Below are 6,917 nucleotides of genomic sequence, written 5' to 3' on the forward strand. Positions count from 1 at the left end.
GGATAGGCCCTTCTCTTTCTAGGAGGTGAGCCACGTGGGGATGCCGGTTCGAAATTCGAGGCCGCCGCCCAGTTGGTGTCATGCGGCTCGGTGATGTAGAACCACCCCGATTGCCACCCCTTCACGGTCTCCACATAGGAGCCTTCGAGCCAGGTGACGTTGGGCATTTTGCCCACCATGGCGCCTCCGCACTCCACTTGCTCGACGACCACCACCTTCGGTTTCATGTTGAAGGTCTTCAGCCACAGGCCGAAGTGGGGCGTGATGCGGAGGAAGGCCTCGCACACGACGTTAAACGCTGAGATGTTGAGGATGAAATTGGGGGCCAGATCATGGAAGTCCAGCCCGTAGTAGAACATGAGCCCACGGAATAATGGGTGGAGGGGAAATCCCAGACCGCGGACGAAATGGGTAAGGAATACAACCCTTTCGTGGGGTTCGGGGGTAGGGACAATCTGCCCCACTTCTGGGAGCCTGTGCGCGATATCTGCGGCTAGGTATCCGGCTTCCCAAAGCTTTGTAATGTTCTCCTCCATAACAGAGGAGACCATCCACTTGCCTCCTGCTCCGGACATGTTTGGAGTGGTTTTGCGGAGAAAATGCGAACTTGGGCACTGGGGCTCGAGTGCGCAAGAATGGATGGGCAGGGAAGAAGAAGGCGTGGGTGAAAAGGAGACCTTGTCTCTTTATAAAGGAGGAAGAAACTATGCGCCTCCCCACCTGCCTGGTAAACTCGCTTATTCCCCAAGCGTCGTGATTGATGGCGTGGTTGGGTTACCCACACCCGTATTGATGAGAATCCCGTGATAAGGGGACACGATCTCTGCTTCGATAAGACGTGCCAAGAAAAACGCCTCGCAATATGTGCAGTAGCTGGTTGAGAAAAATGATTCGAATAATGACCGGGCCATGGCGTGATGTCACGTTATGAAAAGTTGTCAGCAGATTAGATTTGTGGAAATATTATACTCTCTACGGTGGTATGTGAAATTTGTTTTGTAGGGCCGGACACTATCCTGGTGTTCGAAATCTTCTATGGAGTATTCGAAGGAGGAACCCGCCTTGCAATGCCAAAGACAATCTGCGCGGCGGACTAGTCGTCATTGAAGCCTGGTTTAGGGGCTACTGAGGGAGTCCTGGATTAGGGGGTCCTCGGACAGCCGGACTATATCCATTGGCCAGACTGTTGGATTATGAAGATACAAGATTGAAGACTTCGTCCCATGTCCGGGTGGGACTCTCCTTTGCATGGAAGGCAAGCTTGGCAATTCGGATATGTAGATTTCCTCCCTTGTAACCGACTCTGTGTAACCCTAGCCCCCTCCGGTGTCTATATAAACCGGAGGGTTTAGTCCGTAGGACAAGAACAATCATAATCATAGGCTAGCTTCTAGGGTTTAGCCTCTATGATCTCGTGGTAGATCAACTCTTGTAATACTCATATCATCAAGATCAATCAAGCAGGAAGTAGGGTATTACCTCCGTCGAGAGGGCCCGAACCTGGGTAAACATCGTGTCCCCCGCCTCCTGTTACCATCCGCCTTAGACGCACAGTTCGGGACCCCCTACCCGAGATCCGCCGGTTTTGACACCGACAGGGCTGCCTTTGCGCCAACCATGGAGCGACGTCTGCATGAAATTTTATTGCCACGCAAGGCTCGTCTCTTTTGCTCTGCATGTTCAGTTCCATTGTGTACAATAACTGACATGCATAGGAATAAAACATAGTGAGATTATGTACGGAGTGCATGCACAAATCTAGAGTGATGGTAGCAAACTGTGGATAGACCCAAAACAAATGGTAGCAGGCAGATAATAGCTTTAGTTAAAAAATACAGATAATGGCTCCTTTAATGTTTGTTTGTACCCAACATGAAACTCATAGTAACACCCAAGATTAACCAGATAGTAGACAGATAGTACTGATTGCTGCCCCAATATGTACCCCACAACCATTGAAAAACTCAAGTTTCAGCATAAGTTTGGACCTGAGTTGGAGTCTAATAGGTGAACACAACGATAAAGTAGCATGTCATCATTTTAAGCGATGCATAACGTAAGCAGACACGGAAGAGTGCGACCTCTCTTGCGGACCCGTGTAGTCCTCAAGGTCATCTGCTCAGTTGATGACGGTAATGCAGTTGTCGTGGCTGCCGGCGGCGAGGAAGAAGATCTGAGGCGGCGAAAGACAGTCTGGAGAGCAGATCCCTACTGTGGTGAACCCTTCTGTTGTTGGAGCAGCTGAGCTGGGGTGGAACACAGCACCGCAGGAGCAGGACAAACCACACAAGGTTTTCTTTGACACATATCTGTAACAGAAGTAATTGTGTATGGGCTTGTTTGAATTTGAGGATTCTAACAATGCAGGGATAGGAAATAGACAGGAATAGGATAGGAATGCACGTGCAAAACAGGGAATCTAAAAACACAGGATTTCTGCCAATCTGGGTGTTTGGTTCACAAGAATTGGAAGATCACAGGATGCAAAGAAGCATGTTGAGATTTAAGTCAAACCACAAGAAGTGTACAACCTCTTTGGCGAAGCCACGTCGATCTCAGCGTGATTATGTTGGCCGGTGAGGATGCTCCGGCTGACTTGGCTGTCGGAGGAGGGGAAGAAGATCTTAGGCGTCTCGAGATGGAGCCCGATGTACTGCTCCGCTGTGATGGAGGGTTTCATCATTGGAGCAGCTCCGGTGAGTTGTACGACGCCGAGGCTGAAGCATGACAAGAGAGACAACGTTAACCTGAGTGGAATTCTAATAGAATCTCCAATAGATGACGTAAAATACATAACCACAAAGTGCTAGATGTATACATCAGCCGCTCATCTCTGAACTTAACTGTCGAAACTGAATTTAACTGTCAAAACTGAACTTAACTGTCGAAAATGAATTTTGCTGTCGAAACTGAATTTTAATGTCGAAACTGAACGCACTAGAGGTGAGGCTACAAGTCAGTCGACTGACTTTTTCATCTCTAGTCAGTCGATTTTGCATCCATTGGATACGAAATCAAGGGCCTGTAGTTCATCTTCAACCTCCACCCCCCTGAGCCGCCAGCCACCACCGGCCAAACAGCCGCCCCTCGCCGCTCACGGCCAGTGGTGCGCCGCCCCGCCCGCCCCTAAAACACTCCCCACCCCCGGTCCGCAGCCGCCCCGGCCATCCCAGTAGCCCCCCCCCCCGTGTCGAGCTTTTTCTCCGGCGATCCCCACGCCACCGCCGGCGACCACCGCCCCCACCGTGAACCCTAAGATAGGTAGTGGGGTATGTCTCCGGCGAGCCCTCCTCCCCGCTGCGGCTGGTTCTTCCTTAACTCTGGCAAGCCCCCCCCCCCCACCCACCCCCTGAAAATTGACTGACCCAAAAGTTGATTCAGTCGAATGAAGTGTAGCTAAATCGAAGCAGCATCGCAAGCAAGAGCAAGAGCGAGAGCAGCAGCGCGAGCAAGAGCAAGAGCAGACCAGGTAGGGGACTGAGAGCAAGAGCACACCAGCAGCGCGAGCGAGAGCTAAAGCAGCAGCTCCTACTGATGTGGACGTCGCCACGAGCGACGCTGTGGAGGAAGTGGCTGGCGACACCGGCATGGATGGAGCCGCGCCGTGTCGGCTCGGGACCGAGCGCCGGCAGCACCGTGAGATCGAATCAAGAAGAAAATGCGGTGATTAGTGTACAACCTCTTTGGTGGCGCCGATTAGGCCGCGGCTTCATTCGAGGAAACGGTGATGATGATGCTCTTCCGATGGTGCAAGTGAAGACAGCGGTGTGGGAATGGAGGTGGCGCAAAATACGAGGGGAATGTCGGGGCAGCTCCTTGGAGGTGGAGGACGGGCTGGCTGAACCAGCGGGATGACCAGATCAACGACGGATCCTCATCCGGTACGGTGGATGAGGGACGTCGAGGTGTTGTCGTGGACAACATCGTCGGGGAAGAGGCTCCGGCTGGGTGGTGGACGGAGGAGGGTGTGGGGCTTCGTGGGTTTTGCCGGCCTCAGTGTACGAATGGGTGGGCAGATGGGATGGGAGTGGGGAACCATGGCTTAGGGACACGCTTGTCCGAAATGTGGGGTAAGATACGAAAGTACCCCCACCGATTTGAGGCGGTTCTTTCGGTTCAGGGGTATCACGGGCATTTCACGTGTCAGGATTTCACAGGAGGTGGGAGTTTTCGCGCGCGTTGTAATTTTGGAATAGCAAGGCACGGGTTGAGATTGAGGGAGTTGTCGGAGCACAGCGAGACAAAGATATATCTTAAATATTTCGGGCTAACAAGGCGCGGGTTGAAGAGGCGGGAGTTTCGCAGCACGATAGACAGAGACGCAAGCTTGAAATTTCGGCATAACAAGGCGCGACTTGAAATTTCGGGAGAACAAGCTTAACGTGTACCAAAAAAAGACAATTCAGACTAGTATGATATACTACGTACAATGTGTTTAACACGCACAACACACACACATACACCATTTAGACTAGTAAGGTACGCGTGCATTGCACGCATGAGATTTGGCAACCAAATTATGAATAAATACCACATTATATCATGTAAGCTTTGAGTCATATATGCATGATGTAGATGTTCGTTTAATTCTTATAGTTCATTTCATTCAAAATCATCTAGTTTTTATAAGAAAGCTAATCTATTTTAAGATTCATGGAATTGTGCGTTGTAAGGCATAAAGTAAAAACAAATAAATGTAGAAAAACTTTTGGGCAATTATGACACGGAAGATTCTAGAACAAAGACGAAGTTCTTGTGTTTTGAGGTTTGTGCATTATGCTTAAGTTCAACCATAGAGTCTTCTAGATTGTACATGTGGCAAAATCTGGTGGAATCTAGATGATATGCAACGGCCAGTAGTGCTCAAATTTGCCAGCTCTGCACCATCGGATTGGCCTCATCCAACGACCATCTTTCAAAGTTAAAGTTATCCGCACACTATATAAAAAATATATAATATAATATATATAGGGGTATAGATATAGATATGTGATGTGAAAGCCACCCATCATCTCCAATTAGAATAGTTTGTCCATGCACGGATGCAATGTGGCCAAATGATGTCTGCCATCGGTATCTCAAATTCAAACCAATTTGACCATGTTCAACGTGTATACATTGCAACATGCTCGTTTCCAAACCACACAGCGCAGATCTCCGTTATATTCATGCATGCATGGGTTTCAAACATCATGATCTCTTATTCAAATATTTGAATTCAACTTTACATTGATTATGACCTCACCTAGTCTTTTACACCCACACATTGGTCTTCTCTATGTAATTGTACCACTAACTTTCTCTCATGCATGCATGCACACACACTACCAGTCGGCATTATCCATCGCACACATGCAATCTTTTCTTCAGGTCGGTCTCCCATGAAGGCACACACACATCCCCCTCTCCATCATATCAGGCATTCTTTATCTCTGACGTGCATGTGCCACGATCGATGTTCCTCTATGTGTGTGTGTGTGTGTATAGCTAGGTCTTTCATAGTTTTTCACATAAACCGGTCAATCTATATATCTAGTGAGGTCTCACCCTCTTCCCCAAGTCCACATCGATCAATCTATACCTCTCTATATAGGATTACATATATAGCTAATACACCCACATTAATTATATATCCAACACCCCCCTCTCATCATCCATGCCTTCCGCTTCATCTCTCAGACGCGCGCACAATGGCCAAGCCAGGGGCAGCAAGGGCCCTACCCCCCCCCTAACATCACTATATATCAAGGCTAATATGAATGTGATCATTAGACAATTGCTGGTAAAAATGGTTTAAGTTGATGAATTCGCCCTCCTCGTAAAGGATTAGCAATGCTTGGCCCCCTAGCTCATGGGACATTTTTCATGGCTCCGCCACTGCACGCAACAACGCACGTTCTCGCCCCCTCTCTCTAAATATCGATCTCGCAGTTGTGCACTCCTTCATAGTCTCCCTCCACTCGGCCCCTCGCACCATCTTCTAGCCCCCCACCGGATTTTGCCACATGTACAATCTAGCAGACTCCATGGTTGAACTTAAGCATAATGCACAAATCTCAAAACAATAGTGGTTCTCCTTTGTTCTAGAATCTTCCGTATCGTAACTGCCCAAACTTTTTTTCTAGTTGAATTGCCATTCTTTGTTTGTACTTTATGCTTTACAACGCACAATTCCATGAATCATAAAATAGATTAAGGGCTTCTTTGATTCAAAGGATTCTCGAAGGAATTTTGGAGGATTCTAATCCTTAGGAATTTTTCCTATCTTGGTTGTTTGATTCGTAGGATTGTAAACCGTAGGAATTTTTCCATATGATTCATTTGCACTAGATTTCATAGGAAACATCCCATCCACTCAAACCTCTTTGAAAGAATTCTGCGTTTTTTCTATGCACAATCAAACACGCGTACCATCATGTAGGATTCGAGACGACATTCCACTCTAATCCCATGTTCTTCCTATTCCCACGTTTTGGAAATCCTATGAATCAAAGAGGCCCTAGGTTTTTTATAAAAACTAATTGATTTTGAATGAGATGAACTATAAGAATTAAACGAAGGTCTACATCAGGCATATATGACTCAGAGCTTACATGCTACAGTGTGGTATTTATTCGTAATTTGGTTGCAAAATTTGAGCATGCAATGCACGTGTACCTTACTAGTACTTTGAGTATGTGCAAAACACAATGGCACGCTACAAAGTGTCTCTCTTACAGTTCATGAAGCCACGTGGGCACGTGGCACATGTGGAGCCATTGTCACGACATCCTTGTGTGGATTGATCACAGTGACGTGCTGTTGGTTCCAGAAGAATGTACTCATCCTCCCTGAGCTGCACTGGAGGTACATGCACGAAGCGAAGATGTGCACGCACGCCACGCACGCACTCATTCCCTCGCACGCACACGTGGGTA

Source organism: Triticum urartu, chromosome 2, assembly GCF_003073215.2.
Source record: "Triticum urartu cultivar G1812 chromosome 2, Tu2.1, whole genome shotgun sequence".
In the NCBI taxonomy this organism is placed as follows: Eukaryota; Viridiplantae; Streptophyta; class Magnoliopsida; order Poales; family Poaceae; genus Triticum; species Triticum urartu.